The sequence below is a fragment of the Rattus rattus genome, chromosome 3, assembly GCF_011064425.1.
Source record: "Rattus rattus isolate New Zealand chromosome 3, Rrattus_CSIRO_v1, whole genome shotgun sequence".
In the NCBI taxonomy this organism is placed as follows: Eukaryota; Metazoa; Chordata; class Mammalia; order Rodentia; family Muridae; genus Rattus; species Rattus rattus.
The window spans coordinates 176,484,947-176,505,183 of NC_046156.1; the positions used below are offsets into that span (position 1 = coordinate 176,484,947).

The 20,237-nt window shown below is 41.5% G+C and overlaps 1 protein-coding gene across 1 annotated transcript in view; it reads left to right on the forward strand.

Annotated features, from left to right (window-relative positions):
- Positions 1-650: 650 nt before the first annotated feature.
- Positions 651-20,237, forward strand: part of Ghr (growth hormone receptor) — a 230,531-nt gene continuing 210,944 nt past the window's right edge. Inside the window, exon 1 of the mRNA XM_032898830.1 lies at positions 651-1,129. The gene's annotated coding sequence lies outside the window, so the exon portion shown is untranslated. The remainder of the gene's footprint in view (positions 1,130-20,237) is intronic.

The following is a 20,237-nucleotide window of genomic DNA, read 5'->3' on the forward strand; positions in this document are numbered from 1 at the left end:
GCTCGACGGCCCGGGGCTGGACTTTTGTACCTTTGTACTCTGTGCCTGGAGAAGCAAGTGGTTGTTGGCAGTGGTGCTTCACGACAATACTTACACAGCACTCTGACTTTGGGAAGTGCTTTGACAACTCCCGTCTTGGTTAATTTTTTTTCAACAAAATGGAATGAAGTACCAAGAGCCTGTGTCTGATGGACAAACGGTGCCTTTCCCTGGGTCACAAACAAGGACGAACCTCAGGCTGGGTCCTATTCCTGCCCTCCCTGCAGACCAATGTCCCGTATTAGCATAGCTCTCTTCAAACAGGAATGCATTCTTGGTAAATCACCTGCTTTGTCTTCATTTTTTTTTAACCTCTCGGATTGGGAATGTCCTTTATGCTGAATCCCAGTGAGCAGGAGCTTGAAAACCAACTAGACCGGTAAAATCTAGTAGACTCATCACACTTTCCAAGGTGACTTCTTCCCATACCTGCAGGAGGTGCACTGCTCTCTTTGAATGTACAGAAGTTGAGGACTTCTAGATACTTCTTTGGGGGAACCCGGTGGGTGGAGAGGAGGGAGGTCTCCCGCAACTACCAATATTTTCCTCTAGGAGGAGCCCCGCCGCCCAGTGGAGAGTGACACGCACCAACTCACAACTCCTTGCCAGAAAGCTTCATCCCAGCCCCGCGGACTGAGTAGCGGGGGCGGCACTCAGCCTCCTCGCAGCGGCCCCGGAGCCGGCCGCCCTCAGCTCCCGCTGCCCTTCTCCTGGACAGCCTGGATCCCCGCGGTGGCGGCGGGTCCCTGGCCGTCCTGATCGCCAGCCGCCTTTTCCCACCCCTCCCCTCCCTTCCTCTCCCCTCCCCTCCCCTCCTCCCTTCCCGTTTCACCCCGCCCCCTTCCTCCTCCCCAAGCCTGACAGCCCACGAGCTGCCAAGCAGGGCGCAGCCATGGGAAGAGGAGGCGGTCTAGGGAGCGGCGGCACTGGCAGAAGCGGCTGTTACAGCGGCGGTGGCGGCGACGGCTGTTGCTGAGCCCCGGCAGCCGCGGGGACCCCGGGCTGGGGCCACGCGGGCCTGAGGCCTCGGCTCCAGCAGCCCCCAAGCGGACGCGAACCCGCGCTCTGTCTCCCAAGGCGAAGCTCCGAGGTACAGGAGGGGGACTTCGGGAGTCCAGCGCTTATTTCCCTCACTTGGTGCCAGGAGACCTGGGAGTAGACTCGGGCATGCCAATTGCTTATGAAAATGAGGGGGGGAATCACTTTTATGTATTTACCCCGATAATATTTTATTTTTTGATGAGTTTAGGGTGGGTTGTATTCCCTTCTCAAAAGTTGTTTTCTGCTGATGGGTTGGTGTAACCTGATCCATGTCCTGGAAAAGAGTGCGTGAGTGCGTGTGTGTGTGTGTGTGTGTGTGTGTGTGTGTGTGTGTGTGTGTGTGTGTGTGTGTAAGTTGCTCTTGGTGCTGTGTGAAGCTGAAAGTTAATGGGGGCGACAAGGAATTGGGGGCAGCAGGCTAACAGTCCCAACCTGGAGCCTGCTCCAACCAGGTTGTGAGATGCAAGGAGAGGTTTCTTCCTAAGGCAGTTTTGTTAGTCTTAAAAGTTTCGCGAGTGTGTTTGCCATCCTCTGCCTGCCAACCTGGACCAAGGACTGTACAGGCTGCTGTCTGAAGCGAGTTCCCGGGTGTAAGGATCCCAGGGACTCCGGAAGGTGGGCTGTGAGCACAGGACCCCTGCAGCGCGCTGCCTGTGCACCTCTGTGCAGGCTGCAGCCGCGAGGAGCTGGCGTCAGTAGAGTCACCGCCACCAGTCTCCATGAACTGGGGTGGGTGGAAATTGTGGCAAGCCAAACTGTCCCCAGCTCTGGACACACTCGTGATTATGAAATCAACCAGGCTCAAAGTTCTGATGGAACTGCAGAGTCTTGAGCGCTGAGCGGGTGAGTCCGGTAGAAGCCTGTCAGGAGAGAAAGAGAGAGAGCTGGCAGCAAGCAGAGGGTGTAGGATAGGACTATCCATTTGTGGGTGCGTGGGGAAATCTATTTCTGGGCAAGCACTTTATATATAGCACCGGGGAGTAAGTCGGCTGAGACCAGGCTGCAGGGTTCCGTGGTGTAGCTCTGGTGTTTGTGCTGAAGGGGTGTGCAGTATATATGTGCTGTGTGTGTTTGCATGCGTGTGTGGGAGCGCACTGGGAGGTGTGTTGGTCTCTTGAAACAGGGTGTTGAGAGAGAGAAAGAAACCATAGAGATGCTGCCTGCTGTTTGTATCTTCATGAGATCTTGGCCAGACAGGGAAAGGTAATGGGAAGTGAGAGAGTTGGGGAGACACAGCTGCTCCCGGAATAGGAATAAATTTCCTGGACTTAAAAACACCTAACTTCCCTGCCCTGGAAGGTCTGAGGACTGGAAATGGTGGTTTCTGGAGCTCTCAGGAAAGCTGAATGGGAGGGCATTTGCACATCGAGGAGATGCGTGCATGTGTGGTTACAGAATTTGAGAGACCAGAGCAGATTCACTGTGGATCTGTGTGTCTCTCAGGGTGCTGCTGTTCCTGTCCAAGGGAATAGAGGTCTCAGTCAGGAGTGTTTACTCCTCAACTCCCCGGATGTGGCTGAGACAGCGCTTACCTCTTCCTACAGAAATTGGGTGTGCGGTAGCAACGAGTACTCTACCTGCTTCCTACGTGGATTACAGGAGGTGTTCTGTTATTCCTGAGGGGGCAGCTACTGAAATATTTTCACAGATTAAAATGTTACATGGAAATGAAGTAAAATAACAGAAAACAAAGATGATATATTATATATGTATATTAATGTATATATTATATAGGTATGTATGCATTGGCATTGAATGTGTATATAGTAAACATACATAATATACATGTGTATTATATATGTATGTAACATACATATATATGCTGTGCACACATATATGTATTGTGTACTTATGCATGTATGCAAGTATGTATGTATATGCTGTAGCTGGAAAATTCTCTCTCCTTTGAGAACAGCAAAGCTCTGCTCTGAGATTCGATGCCAAGAGGGCTCCAGACACTCATTTCCCCTCCAGATAGACCTCTGGATGGACTAGAAGGCTGCCTGCTTGCCAACAAACTCGGGGCAATTGTCATCTGTGGATTGCAAAGCCCTATGAGTTCTTCATTGCCTTCTTCTGTCCTTATAAATTTTGTCTTCACATTGATCTAGAGGGAAAAGAAATCAGTCAATCAATACTCAAATGTCCCTTCTTTTTCTTTTGGGAGTAAATAGATCACAGTGAGATTACAGTTATGGTCTCCTGAATATTGTGGAAGACCAAGGCTCAATGAGCAAGGTGTGAAACGAGTCTGTGACTACAATGGCGACGTGAGGGCATTACCGCATAGTGTTTCAAAGTGAGCCTAACTTTGCCTGGCAAATATTTGTTTTAGCCAGGGTTTGCGGCTGTGTTTTTGATTATTCATTTTTAAACAGTAGACTGCACCTCATAAACCACTTTCCAATGGACACCACAGGCCTTGACTATGCTGTCTCTGGCGCCCGTCTTAACAGATGTTTACAGTGCTTGGTAACCTATGGGACCGTCATGTGGAGTGTCTTGTTAGCTCAGGACATAATGTTTATAGCACAGCGTAATAAATGAAGCTACAGTTGCAGCCTGCTTCTGCCAAGTGCACGAAACACCCCAGTGTGGAAACAAATCTTGAAGTTGTTCCAACTTGGCCAGCCTTTTTGGCTATCTGCTGCTAAGCATTGTTAATGTACAGATAAATCTGAGTGATATGAGGGAATATGGGACACCAGATTGTTTAACTTACAACAAAGCGTGGTCTCTACTTGTAAAAATCTACTAGCCAGAGGATTAAGCTTCTTAGCTCTTTCCACCAGCAAATGACATAATTTTGGAGGTCTGGTTGCTTTAAACTCAGTCTCAGCCAAAAAGACCAAGAAGTGATGTGTGCTTGCTCTTCAAGACTGAATCTTTAAATATGTCAATAACGGAAATACTTCTGCTCCTTGGTGTGTGTGGCTATACAAACACAATTTTCTTTATAAAAGAAGGCCGGGTGTAGCAGAGAATGAGCACATAGTAAGTGTAAGGCACTAGGGTCAAACCCCGGCATGAAGAGGGAGGGGAGGGGGGGAAAGCTACCCTGATGTAGTCATGATTTGAATGCTACGAGCACTTAACTTAGAGTTGGTGAGAATTTGAGTTTGATAAGACTGAAGTCAACCCCTCAGCCAGATGTGTAAGCAGGGCAGAATGCCCTTGTTAGAAAGTGATGCTTTCCCCACCTGGAACAGCTATAGTGACAATCTTATACCCAATAATAGAGCTGCTTAGCTCGATAACTACTTCAAAGGTAACGTTCGGTAGTGTGTGACTCTCCACTTCAATATCTAGTCTGTCGCCTCCTAGAAATAGTGAATTGCAGCCTCACTTTCTCCCTGGCCAATCAATTCTAGAACTTTCTTTGGAGAAAATTCAACCTCGCACCAAATCAACTTTTAAAAATTCCCTATTCTCCTACTCTTCGATTGAATCTAATTTTCCTTCCTGTTGTTTAGAAACCTTTCTATATTTGGAAGCCCTGTGCTCTTTCCCTTAAATTTTTGTTATCTGTCCTAGGAGTCTTTCTTACCACCATCGAACCTTACCCTTCTCTGTTATGAACAATTTGCCTCAAGTTCCCCATTCTCTCTGCCCCTAACTAATATATTTTGCCCAAAACACAGATTAGGAATTCTTGGTTTTATACATTCTATATCTATAAAGACACTTTAACATCTACGGTGTTTAATCAGCCGTCTCGTTACCATTAACTAATTTCAACCCTATGAGAGAGACAACAATATGTTCTTTTTAGATTACTATGAATCTATAGTCAATCTTGTAACCGTCTCATGGGTTTCTCAAGCCCGCACTTGCTATTAATTCGTACAAAGTTAATAAGAGAAATAAATATAATTTTATATGCTATGTAGATAGCTCCTTAACTTTTCCTCCCTATGAAGGAGTACCACCAAGAAAATGACAAGATTAGGATTTTCTGAAGATCAGCGAGTTGCAGCTGTGTGTTGCAGATAGGTTCTGACTAGGATGTATTCCTTTCGTGGACCTTATTGTGTCTGCTTTCATGATCGTGAGTCACTAATGGCAATCAAACATTTATTGAAGGCTTGTTCTGCCCGAGTCCCATAGAGTGTGCCATCTGGCCCCAAATGAGGTGAAAGTACACTGGACAGAAATGCTTCCTTTGGCAACGGGGTTTGAGACGCAGGTAGAGGACATGACTAAATCAACAACCCGCTTTTCACTCAGGAGGTAAATGGCTCGCTAATGTCACAGGCAACACTAAAGTGCTCGGTCTCCATTAGAAGCTATACTCTAACATCCGTAGGCAATTAGGTCCCCATATCCTGCAGTATGTCTAGCTGGGAATTAGATGAGTGTTCTGCTACTCATGAGTTCTAAGGTCTAAGCAACCTTGCTGTGAGATGGGAAAGCTAGCTTATGTGTGAAAAAGGGTGGGGTTAGAAAAGCAAACCCTTTAGGGCTCATTGACTGGGAATTTACCACTCAAATGCTGATGAGCTCCTCTGGAACTTACTTTCCTCCCCTGAGAATATAGCAAGGTCTACCTTCTATTTCTGCATAGGATCCTTAGCATCTGTGGCTCATACAGTAAGTACCTGCCTGCTATGATTGGTTTGAGGTCTTGGGCTTCTTAACAAATTATCAATCTCCTTGACACCTGCTCAGAATTGTCCACAAACTGAAGGTGCATTTTTATGAACCTTCCAGCAAGGAAAAACTTACTATGCTCAATATACATATTTGATACAATAACCACTTGATTGTTTCTTCACTAGTTTAGAAAATAAAGCAAAACATGTAAAAGATTTTCATTAAAAAAAATCTTAAAAGAGACATTTTTTTAGTTCCTGTAACGTATGAGAGACATAACAATTCATTTGTCAAACAACTCTTTATCATTTTGCTTTGAAAATGTAGTTAGTGTATTAAGAATCGTGTCCACTTTCCTTCCTGGTGTTGTCACTGTAAGGGAAAGCAGAATGCAGCTATGCAGAACGGAGTCATAAGCAGGTCCCTCGCTTGCTTATAGCTCTTGTGATATCTGATGCTGTAAGCCCATCTGGACTTGGATGATGGCTGATAAGCTCAAACTTCAATTTTCCTTTCTAACTGTCAGAAAGTCAACTTTGGTCTTGGGCAGTGTGATGACTCAGGATTTGTCCTATCAGTTGCCTTTCCAGGGACCTTCAAACTATGTGCTTTTTAGCCTGGAAAAATGTCAATTTGGCAAAACAAAGGGAAAAATTGCCTGGTAAAGGATAGAAGAATGATGAATTGTAAATATTATATATATTCAAAGTTATCATCCCATAAGGATAGAGAAAAGTACCAGACTCCTTGAAGAAGGTCATGATAGCTGAAAATATATACCATGTTTATATTGAGCAAATAAAAGATATTAAAACAAGAAGCCAGAGAATGAAGAGAAATGATATCTCTCACATTAAAACTGTTGTATCTTATCTTTCTGAAAGATACTGCACAAGTGATATCTGACTTTTCACAGACGCTAAATAAATATTCCATTGATGGCTTTGCCTTAGTAGTAGGAAGACATACTGAGCAATCGAGATAACAGGAGACTCCAGAGATAGTCTGGGGCCAAGAAATGTAGATAATGATAATACCTGGAATCTAAGTACATTATGAATTTTTGTTTGAGTTCCTTAGTTCAATGACAGCACTTGATGACAAGCATCCCAAAGAGAATCCTTCCCACAGAACTTCAAAACATCTACAAGTTCAAGCAGTATGGAGACATTAATATTATATTTTATTAAAAATTATTTTTATGTATATGGGTGTCTTGCCTGCATGTAAGACTGTACACCACATGGGTACTTGATGATCACAGAGATCCTAAGAGGGACTGACCTCTCAACTAGAATCACATCCAGTTATGGCCTCCATGGATTTGTTCAGTCCTTTGGAATAGTGCACGTGCTCTTAATTGCTGAAACACCTCTCTAGCCCCTTAGGTATAACTAGACTGGACCTTCATACACCCCATCATAACCATGAAGTTTTAAGTTTGGTTGTGTGGAGTTGAGTATTTTTATGAGAATTATATCATATGAAAAGTTACTTTTAAAATAATTGCAGAAACAATGCTGAGCAAATAAGTTCCCCCCCCAAAGGGTACCAGTTGGGTCAAACCAGTGGTATTTTTGGTATCTATGTAAAATATAAAAGACAGAGCACATATTTACTGAGCCACGAATATGTCCTTTGAAATGTGATAGACATTGGGACTATAAAAGCAGTAATTGCGACTCAGCATTCAGTTAAGGAATGCAATGTTAATAATATATAATGGTAATATTACGGAACAACTGATAACAGTTGAATGAAAAGCAATAAACTTCAAATCATATAGTTTTTTTTAAGTAGGGAGATTTATCGAAGCTGAAGGATTTAAAGAGACAGCTCAATTACCAAAGTAGCTCCCAGACAAGTCTTGGATATAATAATTTCTTCTTTTATGTACAAAGAATTTAAAATATTTTGTGCCAGGAAGTTGGAAACTGAGGACCAGAAAGTCTACCCAAAACTCCCTAGGGTTATTTGTAGCAGATCGTCAGGTGGGGTTTACTGTGGATTTGTCAATTACGGACCTCTTGCTGTGCCTACAGAGGTTGTGAGTATATGCTCATCACTTGAGTTCGCTATTCAGGAGGCCATGTTGAGCCCAGGGCTTGTTGGAGGAGTAACTACTGCATGGTATTTCGGCATACTTCTGTTTCTCAGCTGTTATATATTTCAAGTAGTAATAATTTCAACAATTCTTCTCATGCTACTATTCTAAGAGGCCTATTAATGGAGCTAATAGTAAACTTTAAGGATGTCCTACTAAACAAGCTTTATGAAGGAGGAGTCTGAGGTGGGCTCCTCCCCTTCCATTTCCCTATCCCATGGACATCCTAACACTTCATCTAATACAGCCTTGAGGCTTTCTCAACTTTAAGGTCATAAACCTATTACTCTAAGCTCTGCTTCTATGCCTCGTAATGTAGAGGGCGTTTGGAAATATATTTACTATGAGAACTTAAAAGAGTTATATGTTTTTAAATCAGGGTTTCTGAATTTGTGTGAGACCATCTTTATGAGAGATGAAAATAGGAGTCTCTACCATGGGAGAGTGACAGATTTATTACTGAATTCTATCTTTCTGCTAGGCTCTGTTATAGTTTGGTATCTCCTATTAACATAAATTATGTAAATGGAATATTTTTCCCTTAGTGTGGTTTCTATTGTTAACAACATAATATTATTTGCTGGATCAATAATGTATAAAATAGGGTTATTTTAGCTAACAGTTCTGAAGAGCTATGGCTGCCAGGCCACATATGAAGATTTTCATTCTGCTAACAGTTTGTAGTCAGTGCAAGGTAAAACATAACAAGGGTCAGGGAACACGAATACATGTCTTGCCTGGTCTTTTCCTCTCCTCTTGCAAAGTCATAACTATTTGGTCATAGGAGTTCCACCCCAGTGATCTTATCTAAGTATAATAACCTCCCAAAGGCCTCGTCTGTAAACATCATACTTGGATCAACTCTCTACCCTTTCACTACCTCATAAGGATTCAATTTCAACACATCAACCCTTAGGGGACATATTCTGGCTACAACAAATATGTCTATTTATGCCATTCATATGGAAGAGTGACAGTTAGTTGGGTTAACTATCCAAGTGGATAGATCCTGAACCAAGACACCTGATATACTTGACCGACAGTTCTTTCTGTTGGGACCACACACAGATTTCCCACAAATTTCAGTTGGCAGATGCCTGTGAAATGTCAGCTATTAGGAAAGCCTGAAGGTAGTTTGGTATTCTACATGAGACGTAGGGTAGACGTTGAAATCACAGAGGACTGGATTGTTTATTTGGATCCATCTCTGACTGTTTTTATTGGCTTTCTTTAGGAATCTGAGCAGGTTAAAAGTCCCTTAGATTTCTCTGCAGAAATGGTGGTAACAGTCCCTACTTCACAAGGCTTCTGTAATTTAAATGAGTGGAGATGGTGCCTGATACATATTGGACTCAGCAGAGAGCTGACTTCTGCAGTATCTTGTTGAGAGTGCTGAAGACTGAAGACGTAGAGTCTTCACTGCAAAATACACACTTGATGTGTGTGAGTGCATACGTGCGTGCTTATGTCTGTGTGTGTGTGCGTGCATGAGTGTGTGTCTGTGTGTGTGCGTGCATGCGTGCGTGTGTGTGTCTGTCTGTGCATTTGTGTGTGCATGTGTGTGTGTGCGTGCATGTGTGAGTGTACGTACATGTGTGCGTGTGTGCATGTGTGCGTGTGTGTGTGTGTCTGTCTGTGCGTGTGTGTGCATGCGTGCGTGTGTGTGTGTGTGCGTGTGTGTGTGTCTGTGTGTGCGTGTGTGCGTGTGTGTGCATGTGTGCGTGTGTGTGTGCGTGTGTGCATGCGTGCGTGTGTGCGTGTGTGTGTGTGTGTGTCTGTGCGTGCGTGTGTGTGTGCATGTGTGTGCATGCGTGCGTCTGTCTGTGTTTGCGTGTGTGCGTGCGTGCGTGCGTGTGTGCATGCGTGCGTGCATGTGTGTGTGCGTGCGTGTGTGCGTGCGTGCGTGCGTGCGTGTGTGCGTGCGTGCGTGTGTGCGTGCGTGCGTCTGTCTGTGTTTGCATGCGTGCATGCGTGCATGCGTGCATGTGTTTAACTCTTCCTCTTTATACAGGACAACTAAATTAGGGCCTTAATGAGTTCCTCAAGTGCTCATTTGTCCTGAACTATTGACATTTGTCTCTTTCCAAAAGCACTGTTCATCAGAGATTAACTCCTTGTGACATCTCTGTCACTGCCTACGCTGTTACTCTATTACAAAAATAATTATCGGTGACTTGTGAAGCTTTGGTTTTCAAATCAATACTAAATATCATTCTTGATGCATGTATTTCTCAGAGAGATGTCTGCTCGCCTATGCTGGGAGATCCTCCCTAAACAAGGGGATGCTTTTGGAAAGTTGAGGAATGATTGAAAGTTGACCAGTGGAATGGTGATGGTTATGGTGAGGACATTCTTAGGTAAAGAATAGCCTCTGGCAATACAGTGTGAAGTACAGGGGCCTGGGGAATCCACACACAGAAACATAACAATTTTAATTTTGACATTGAAGAAACAGTGCTACATGAACAAATAGGCACACAATTTCCCCTCAGAAGAACAATTTAACATTATGCATTGAAGAGTGATTGTCTAAGAAAATTAAATACAGAACTCTACTATGATTGTAAAAGGAACACATAAATATAACACAGATATTAGTGAGTGAACGTGAAGAAATAACCATTTCAAGGGAGAAAAACGAACCTTGAGTATAGTAAATAACTACTGACATTTGCTCAAACCACATCTATCCTTTCTTCTGGGTGCAGCTGATTTGCATTTATATGGATAAAATAATTTTCAAGCTCGTTTTTTAAACATTGGATTCTGACTCCTTGTAAGTGTGAAATAGCCTTGTTAAAGATAAAGACTCAGGCCCTCTATAAGATCATATATTTTTCAGATCATCTTTTGGCTATGGGAAGATGTAAATGCAAAGTAAAGAGAGTAGTATTTTGCATTCCACGTAACGGATTAGATTACTTAGCAATCATTAATATTATAGCCCTTCTTTTCATTAGCTATGAATACTTTGGTATGCATTTTTAACCAAAAAGTCCCCTATTTTAAAAATACTTTTTGGGTAGAGAGACTATAGACTTGTCAAGCCAACCTTGAATTACTAAAAAAAAAAAAAAAAGGCAAGTTCTGATAGAGGAAGGATTTTAACAAAGTAACAAAGTGCATATAGATCTCTTCTACCCACAAGGCTATTTGGACTCTCATTCCAAGTGTCTAGTCAGAACCTGCTTCTCAGATCCTAGCTACAGTAACTTCTGCTAACTAGGTCAAGATTCAAGTTGATTCTGTTGTATTTTCTTGTTACTCTTTACCATTGATATTATTGTATTTATTTATTTATTTATTTGTGGTAAATTTAAAAAACAAAATTAATAAAATACTGTTAGATACATTTTGGACATCTAGTAAAGGCCCCTTGCTTTACTCCTCATAACTGAGAGATGCTTTTGTTATCTCTGACAGATGAAAAAAAAAAGTCCGTTTCTTGTCAGTGATGAACAGTAAGTAACAGCTAAAGCCAAAACATCTTTATTTATTCCACTCTTTAACACTATAGTTATTTCCACTCTTCTACATGTGCCCAGACACTAACCCTGGTGATTTTGTTCTAGAAATCCGGTGTTTTAAAATTATGTATCATCAAGCTGCAATCAGAAACTTAATTAAGAGGTAGCCTTGAATTGGAAAATTATTTTTAACCCTATGCTTGTAAAACTTGTTACTTTTAACAACCAATTTGCACATAAAGTGACAGTAAAGCTCTTTAGAAAGCTGTCCATACTCCATTTATTAGTAAGTAATGTTCTGATACAGATTCATAACAGACATGAAAGCAAGTGTGTCCAGGGCAAGATATTGAGGTTGCATTAAGAGTCAAAGAACTTCGTTACTTTGTAGTGTGTCTGAGTTCAAACAATTAACCATTTTTTTTCAATCTTTCTATAGTCACTGGGTATTTTTTTTTGAGCTGTTCCATGAGGGATATAGACTGTTCAGTGAAATCTCTGAGTAATCCTTAGGTTTCCAGTGCTCCAGCTAGAAATTGCCCTCTTGTTGGGTTGGAACTTGGGGCATGAAGTTGAGAAATATGAGTTCTTGAAAGTGATTTCAGCTTTGACCCTGGGAAGACAAACAGCATGCCTGTTAGGGCTAACCAACACTGAAATTCCTCTAACCTCTAATTCTAAATTGAGAAAAGAATGAGCTTTAAGGTTTTTGTTTATTTTTGTCTTGATTACAAGTTGCTGAAAGTCCAGAGTTAGTATCTAATAACATAACATCTGTGCAAAACACAAATTATTGACTGTGAAAGATATCTAATTTCTAAGATAAACACGGAAAACCATGTAAATGAGCATTATTTTCTCTGAAGGGATAAGTAGAGATTGAACAAGAGGCAATCCTTTATTTACTTCAATATATAAAATATTAAACATTATTAGAGGAAAAAAACATTGTCTTTCCAAACACATATATGAAATTGTTATTTTTACTTAAATGGCTACATTAAATTGGCATAGTTTTCAACCATGACCTTTGATCTTTTGTATATGCAATTATGAGCACAATCTACAAAGGCATATTTGCAAAATGTACCTCATTAAGCCTCCTCAGAGACCATGTGATATACAGAGGGCAGATCCAGTCTGATGATCCTGTGTGCCTCCAGCCAGCAAAAGGCTGTGCACTGATCCTTCCTACACACATCACTTCTTAGATCACTTAAGTTGCAGAGACAGAATTTCTTCTTTTAAAAAAGTTATGCCTGGGAAGATGACTCAGAGGGTAAAGGCTTTACCCACATAAGACGTAAGACAGACATCACAAAGCAAACATAAAAAGCTGGCGGTGGTGACTAGAGAGATAGTTCAATAGTTAACAGCATTGGCTGCATTTCCAGAAGATGCAGGTTCAGCCCAAGACAGAAGAACACTCCGAAGCTCACAAACTAGTTAGCCTGGAGTATGCAATATATTTAAAGAGGCAGAAATGAGAGACCCTGCTCAACAGCACAGAAGGAGAGAAGCAACTCAAGAGAGCTGTTCTCTGACACATGCAAGCCATGGCATGAACACCCATATTCACATGTACACACACACACACACACACACACACACACACACAAAGAGAATAACACTCAATGCTTAGACTGAAAATTTTCTCTATTTGTATATTTTTGTTTATGTGTTTGTGTGTACGTGTGTGTGTGTGTGTGTGTGTGTGTGTGTGTGTGTGTGTGTGTGTGTGTGTGTAAGATACTTTTCTTTCAGCTTCTAGCTAGGAAATTCCCCAATTTATAGAGGGAAAAATTCACATTACCCTTTCTATCTCTGAGCTTCAGATTTACTTTTATAAACACTATCTTTAAGCATTTACCAGGCAAAAGACTATGAAGTCTTGACTTAGCATATGTATAAATCATTTGCTTAAATAAACACTGCTAAGTAGTCAGCGTTAAGGAAGTGCTTCCTGTGGATCCCAGCTAAACCAAGCTCGCTTTTCATTTTAAATTGCACAATCCCAACTAATACCCCATGATCTATATGATTAAACAACTGAAAAAACCTAATTAAGAAGCTGTTATAGTACCCACAGATGACATGCCATAGAGTCAAGATTCAAGTGTAAATCTTTCTCATCCCAAATGCATCTAACCCTCATGTTTCTAGCCACTGACACCTAGGTAGTATTCTTTTGTATTCCTGCATTCAAGACATGTGGCTGAATTTTGTTCCCGTTGGGTGTGAACTTACATGACATGTTGCTAATGACTGAAGTAAAGTGGAAGTAGATATGTACAGCTTTGGAGACTGAATCATTCCTAGGCACTGTGACTTCTGATTTTGCTGACCTGTCTCCTTACTTATTGGAAAATCACATTGGGAAGACCCAGTGATGTTGTTTCGACTGTCCTCTGTAGACACTTACATGAAAAGGAACTAAAGAATTTCCAGCACCCAACTGGCTAAGGCTGTCATTTAGTAGCTCGTGTGACACTGATGCCTCTTCTGACAGCTACCATGAAAGTTAGTGTTTAACTGACTTTTCTATTGCCATGGAACATTATGATGCAGGCAACTTACAGAAGTATCACCATCACAGTGGGGAACACGGCAGCACAATCAGGCATGGGCAGAGTATGCAGGCGTCATACTGGAGTAACAGCTGAGAGCTCACATCTCTAAGGCAAGGAGGAGGCAGACAGAGCTCATCAGAAATGGAGCAATTCTTTCGAAACTTCAAAGCTTACTCCCAATGACATACCTCTTCCAGCAAGGACATATACCTTATAATCCTTCCTAAACAATTCCACTAACTGCTTACCAAATACGCAAACACACAAGAAGAGGGAACTGTTTTCATTCAGATTACCACAGTCAGCATGGAAGTGAAGTTCACCATACCCATGCCCCGCTCCCAACAGTTTGACAATAAACTAGTGGGAGACCATAAACTAATATTGTCCACCTAATCTGCCTGTGGGACCCTGTTCCTCTATTGCACATTAACAAATGTCTGGTTTTTAAACCGCTGTTTAAGTTAACATTAAAAAATTATTTTTTATGGGTCAATACATAACCCACAGAGCCTGATGAAACCTCCATCGTCTTTGTAAAGGGAAATGATCATAACTTCCCCAAACTTAGCATTCTAACCCATTGATAAAGCAAGATGAGATTTTTAAAGACAAATCTCTGCCACGTTTAAATAATAAATTGCAAGTGGAGAGAACACAACAGAGCAATGGTCATAGACTTCTTAAAAATCTGTGATTTCAGATCATCTAGCTGGCTAACCAAATTCAACTCCTGCACATCACATGGTGGAAAGAGAGAAGCAACTCCTACACGTTGTCCTCCACCTTCTAATCACATACCCACACATGCCCAAAGAGCAAATAAATACATTTTTTCTGAGATTCATAATTTCAAAAAGGAAGGATATTAATAACACCATTTCTGAAAATAGCATGTTGAACTTAAAAAAAAAAGACCTTTGTGGGCAAACTTGGAAACAAGTTTGTTGAGCTATTCGTCATTCATAGTCTGAAACTGTCAAGAGCAAGGTTTACTTCGCATGATTTAAGCGAGATATGAAGCTAAGTTAAATTTTAACCTCTTCCTTGGTGGTTTTCCTCAGCTTTTCAGTAGAGTTCTGCAAGCTCATAAGGGAGGGCACGTCTTGGTTTCCTTTGCTTTACAAATTGCATCAATTCTGCTTTACAACCACTTGCTATTTAATGAATGACTCGGGTTTGATTCCTATCTTTAGATCTCGAGTCCAAGAATTTATATGAGATGCAGAAATACAACATTCTGAGCTCATCTAAAGATGGGCTCTGAAAAGAATACATGGAGATATACATGAATTGTTTTGCATACATATACACATTCCAAATTTGAGACATTTTAACTTCTTAAACAGATGCTTGTCTCTTAAGAAGTATATGCAAGTGACATTTTCTATTATACTGACAAAGTCGTTAAGGGAGCCAAGGAATTCACTCGTGAAGTAGTGATTGGCAGTTCTTGTTTAGTATTCCAAGTGACTGCAAGGTAGAAATGCACGTGCATATGCCTGTGTGTGTGTGTGTGTGTGTGTGTGTGTGTGTTTGTATGTATGCATACATATGTACATATTACAGTTGACTATTTCTATGGAAACAGAAGACCTAAAGACTATTCAGTGCCAATGACAAGAGATTTCACAAGTAGTGCACTTTGTATAGCAAAAAACGCCACAGCAGCTAAGAGAATCTGGGTGACTGAAGATGGCACACTAACTAGAAGCTCACTGCTGTTTTCAACTCACCCATCTGCATTGTAGAAGAGGCATCATCATCATCACCATCACCACCATCATCATCATCACCATCACCACCATCATCATCATCACCACCATCATCATCATCACCATCACCATCACCATCATCATCATCACCATCATCATCAGCAGCAGCAGCAGCAGCAGCAGCAGCAACAGAAGCAGTGGCAGCAGCAGTAATAGTAGCAACAGCAGCAGTAGCAGTAGTAGCAGAGGCAGTAGCAGTAGCAGCAGCAGTAGCAGTAGCAGTAGCAGCAGCAGCAGCAGCAGCAGCAGCAGCAGCACCTTTCACTTGTCCTCCCTTAGCCTCATCTCCTCATCACCAAATTAATCTCGAAGACTTATTATTTTACCTGCACCTTGGAAATCATCTTGTATACAGATTGAGTTTTAGACTTCCAAGCTTGGCATTCAAAACCCCATGATGTTAACCTAACCAATCTTTGTATCTTTGGTCTCAAAACAGTCCTTTTGCTTATTCCTACTAAGCAAGCTGAACAAATCATGGTTGCCCTCCGAACCAGTTTCTCCCTCATTTTTACATTCTGTTCTAGAAGGCTGAAATGCAGTTAAGAATTTCAGATATTGTGGAGTTGGCTTTGGTCCACCCTTCTTCTTTGTCTGGATACAGACATCCCCTCTATCTCCTATAGCACAGATATGAAGACTCTCACGCTTTCTCTCAGAGTTTTTCTCATGTGCATCATCTGTGCCTAGAATTCAGCATTTATGTCCATAGTGCTCATGTAGCTTCACTACAAAGAGAAAGCCATCTGGAAGCACTAGAGGAGAAAGTGCATTTTTAACATCAAAGAGATTGAATGGGTGAAGCTCTTTAGGTATTTATTTTATTTTGCCAGATAGGGTTTGTGCGTGCGTGTGTGTGTGTGTGTGTGTGTGTGTGTGTGTGTGTGTGTGTGTGTCTACTATATTGCTGAGTGAGCCACAATCTACCATTGGACACATAGTAGGTACTCAGTAATTAAAGACTGGTGGTTTATTATATGTTAGACTCAGTTTTTGGATGCTTTCAGACTGAGGGATATTTGGCCTGGTGAGAGTTGATAGTACATGTTTCAGATATTTTCAAATGTTTGCACTAACTGCAAACACAAATTTTAAGAAATTTGGTATTTCTTCAAGTCACCAAGAGTTACATTAATAGTTATGTCACATCCAGCTCTCCAGTATCAGTGATGGCGCGATTAGAAAATATCCCTCTCTGAGAGCACGCATAGCTGTTTTTAATGAACATGTTGTTTCGTTAGGAAAAGGATATGGTAGTCTATTCACGATGATTTTGTATATTGTCATTGTGGTTTTTAATGTTTTAATTTAAAACTCGTCATGTCTAGCCTTTTCTGTAGCTTCGTTCTTTGCTGTTAACTTCCATGAAAACATTGATTTCTTTTCATTTAACTCATGGCTATAAAATCAAGGCCATCTTCAGCAGTATCTTCTGATTGAAAAAAAAAGTACATTGATTCACTCACCATATATTTCTAAATCGGATAAGACATGTCTGACAAGCTCAGTGTACTGTGACAGCAGAAGCCATTATTTTTTGTTTTTTTTTTTTTTAAATATGTTTTCCATTCCTTACCTCTGATTGATGGTCTTTTGCATTTAGAAACTTTGCAAAGTCTCTGTTTCTCCAGGGAGATGACAGGGATTTGTAAGTGTGAAGTTAAAACCAGAGCATTAAGAAGCAGAACAGTTAACATACTAACATGCAGTGTGTAGATAGAAGCCATAGTTGCCATGGGAATTGGTGCTGTCCAGAAAGCCCATCACTGTCCTCTTCCACGCAATAGGAACAGCGGTAGTAATCCGAATGCTGCGTGTTCCCATTGAGTGACTGTGTGGGCTCATCCCTGAGGATGTGCTGATGCCAGACTCGGACTCTGGTGAATAAGCACTCATAGTGTAATCCAGTGGGATTGCAAAGATATAATGAAGGATTGGGAGTTAGCGAGGAAGGAAATGCTCGACGTGACTGTTCCAGAGAGTATGGGAGGCAATGAAGAATCACATTAAGAGGAGTGACGGGGGTTGGGGATTTAGCTCAGTGGTAGAGCGCTTGCCTAGAAAGCGCAAGGCCCTGGGTTCAGTCCCCAGCCCTGAAAAAAAGAAAAAAGAAAAAAAAAGAGGAGTGACAGATTTTTGTCCCTGAAGAAGGGACATGCGATCTGGGTCTTGAAAGAGTTTGTTGTTGTTTGGATAATTTTTACTTCTCAAGACAGAATCTCAGTGTGTAGTCCATGCTGTACATGAGCATCTAATCCTCATGACCAATCTCCCGAGAGCTGGAGTTATAGGTAACAACAACCCTGACTGATTCCAGAAAGTTCTGTAAGGGGTCATCAATCAGAAAAGGAGGAAATTACATCTTTTGATTGCAGAAATATAATAAAGGATTGGAAGTTAGAGAGAAAAGAAATGACCTGAAGTGACCGTACCAGAGAATGTCTGAGGACGGGCGAAGAAAATGGAGGTGAGAAGAGTAGGCAGGGTCATATGCTCTGTCCAAGACTTTGGTCAGAGATACCTGTGCACAAATCTTTTCACATGGGTAAGTGCCCCGATCATATTTGCTCTTTTACAAACAACTCATGCCACAAAAGAGTAATTCTTGGATTTCACTGATTGACAGGATAAAGTTGTATTTTTTAAATAAGCCAAATGAGTAATATTTAAAATATTTTTTATTAATTTTTCACACAATGTATTTTAATCATATTCTTTTCCATCTTGCGACTATTCCTAGGTCCTCCCCACTCTCTACCCACTCAACCTGATATTCTCTCTCTGTGTCTGTGCCTGTCTCCGTCTCCATCTCCATCTCTGTCTGTCTGTCTGTCAGTCAGGCAAGAAAAAAACAGAACAAGACAGAACTAAAACCAAATAACAGAAATCCTATAAACCCCAAAGTCAAAAAATAACCAAAGAAAACGAAGCACTCAAAGCATCACGGAGGTGGCGAACTATTCCTAGGCCTGGGGCCTGCCCTGGAGTGTGGCTGACATACAGAGTGTCGCTCCAGTGGAGAAAATTTATTTTTCTGCTCCTAGCAGTTACCAATTGTAAATACCTTTCTGGCTAGGGGTGGGACTTTGTGCCCACTTCCCCTTCTTTAGGATGGGATGCTGTCCAGCTTGAATTTGTACAGGTCACATGCAGTCATGTGAGTTCAAAAGGGCCTCGGCTCTGTAGTGTCTTAAAGATGCTCTTTCCTGAGAACCATTGTTCTTAAATGCTCTGCCCTCCTCCTCTGAGTAAATACTTGAACCATGAGTGGAGGAAGTTGATAGGGATATCCATTTAACATGTCTTCATCTTACATGGTAAGTAGGATCTTGCCAATGCTGTCATACTATGAAAGGAAGCCTAGTGTTTCCCACAAAGTTCTTTGAAACACATGTACATTGCTAGAGTCTCTTTACCAATGAACTGGAGCTGAATCTTCAATGGAAATAGACTATTGAATATTTCCTTAACAACAACAACAACAACAACAACAACAACAACAAAAGGTGTGAGGAGAGTCTGCGTATGGTGAGAGAACAGGAGTGCACGAAGTGCAGACCGTCAGGGCAACACAGCAGTTCAGTATCACATTTAGACAAGAAAACAGACAGAAAACGTATGCTGAGGCTGTCGCTGTTGGCAAGGGTTCAGCTCCCAAGAAAAGAAAAACTTCAAGTTACCAACAGTAATGATATTAACAGGAAACGAATTGCCTTTCCTTTTTTGTGTTGTTGCTAGGAAAGGGAAGCCGAAAGCGTAATAAAATCTGTTCTTGTGAACAGCAAGTTTTGTTATTTCTGCTTTTGCTGTTTATGGGTTGTCTGTCCACAGTGACCCACGTGCTCCTTCGTTCGTCCACTAAGGGGTGTGCTCACTTGTCTCCTCCAGCTTGGATCTATTCACTGAAGTTCTCTGTATGTTACTGATTTTCCTTTTGAGCTCCATAGAAATTTCTTCCCCATATATAGTATAATAGAACTTAGAAAACCTTGTAAAGTTACTCATTGACCAGTGAGTATTTCCTGAAGTGACAGTGTATGTACTGCCACAGGTGAGGTAATTCCTTTGCCTTTATAGTTTGCAACCTGACATTAATTGACTGTCACTCAGTTTAGAAGAAGAGACTCTAGCGTTAAAACTGGACACTTTTTCCAGTAAAATGCTCAATAGTCTATATACGTTAAAGATGCAAGTCTAGTTCTTTGGTAAAGAGTAGAACACACACCACTGCTTTCTAACATGCGGGGGAAAGAGGTCAGATTTCCATCTGCATTCTTGTCCTCCTGAGACAGAGGGTGGCTGTAATCTCTGGGCCACATTCTCCTTATCTGTCCTGCTGATGATTGACAGTTTAATGGCCCTTAAAACATTCTGCACATTTAAATCGCTTTATTCTTGACTGAATTAATCAAACTTATGTTGGAGGAAAGAGGCTGGTAGGGGTTTATAAACTTCCAGGTAATAATCTTTTCTTAAGTCAGGGTTTAAAATCACCAAACAAGGCAAAGGCTTTCCATTGGAATCTACAGGAGAGTTTTCTCTGTGTTAGGTATGATACTTGAATATTGCAAAGCTCACTGGATTCTCTGTCTCTGTCTCTGTCTCTGTCTCTGTCTCTCTCTCTCTCTCTCATCCACTTGAAAACACT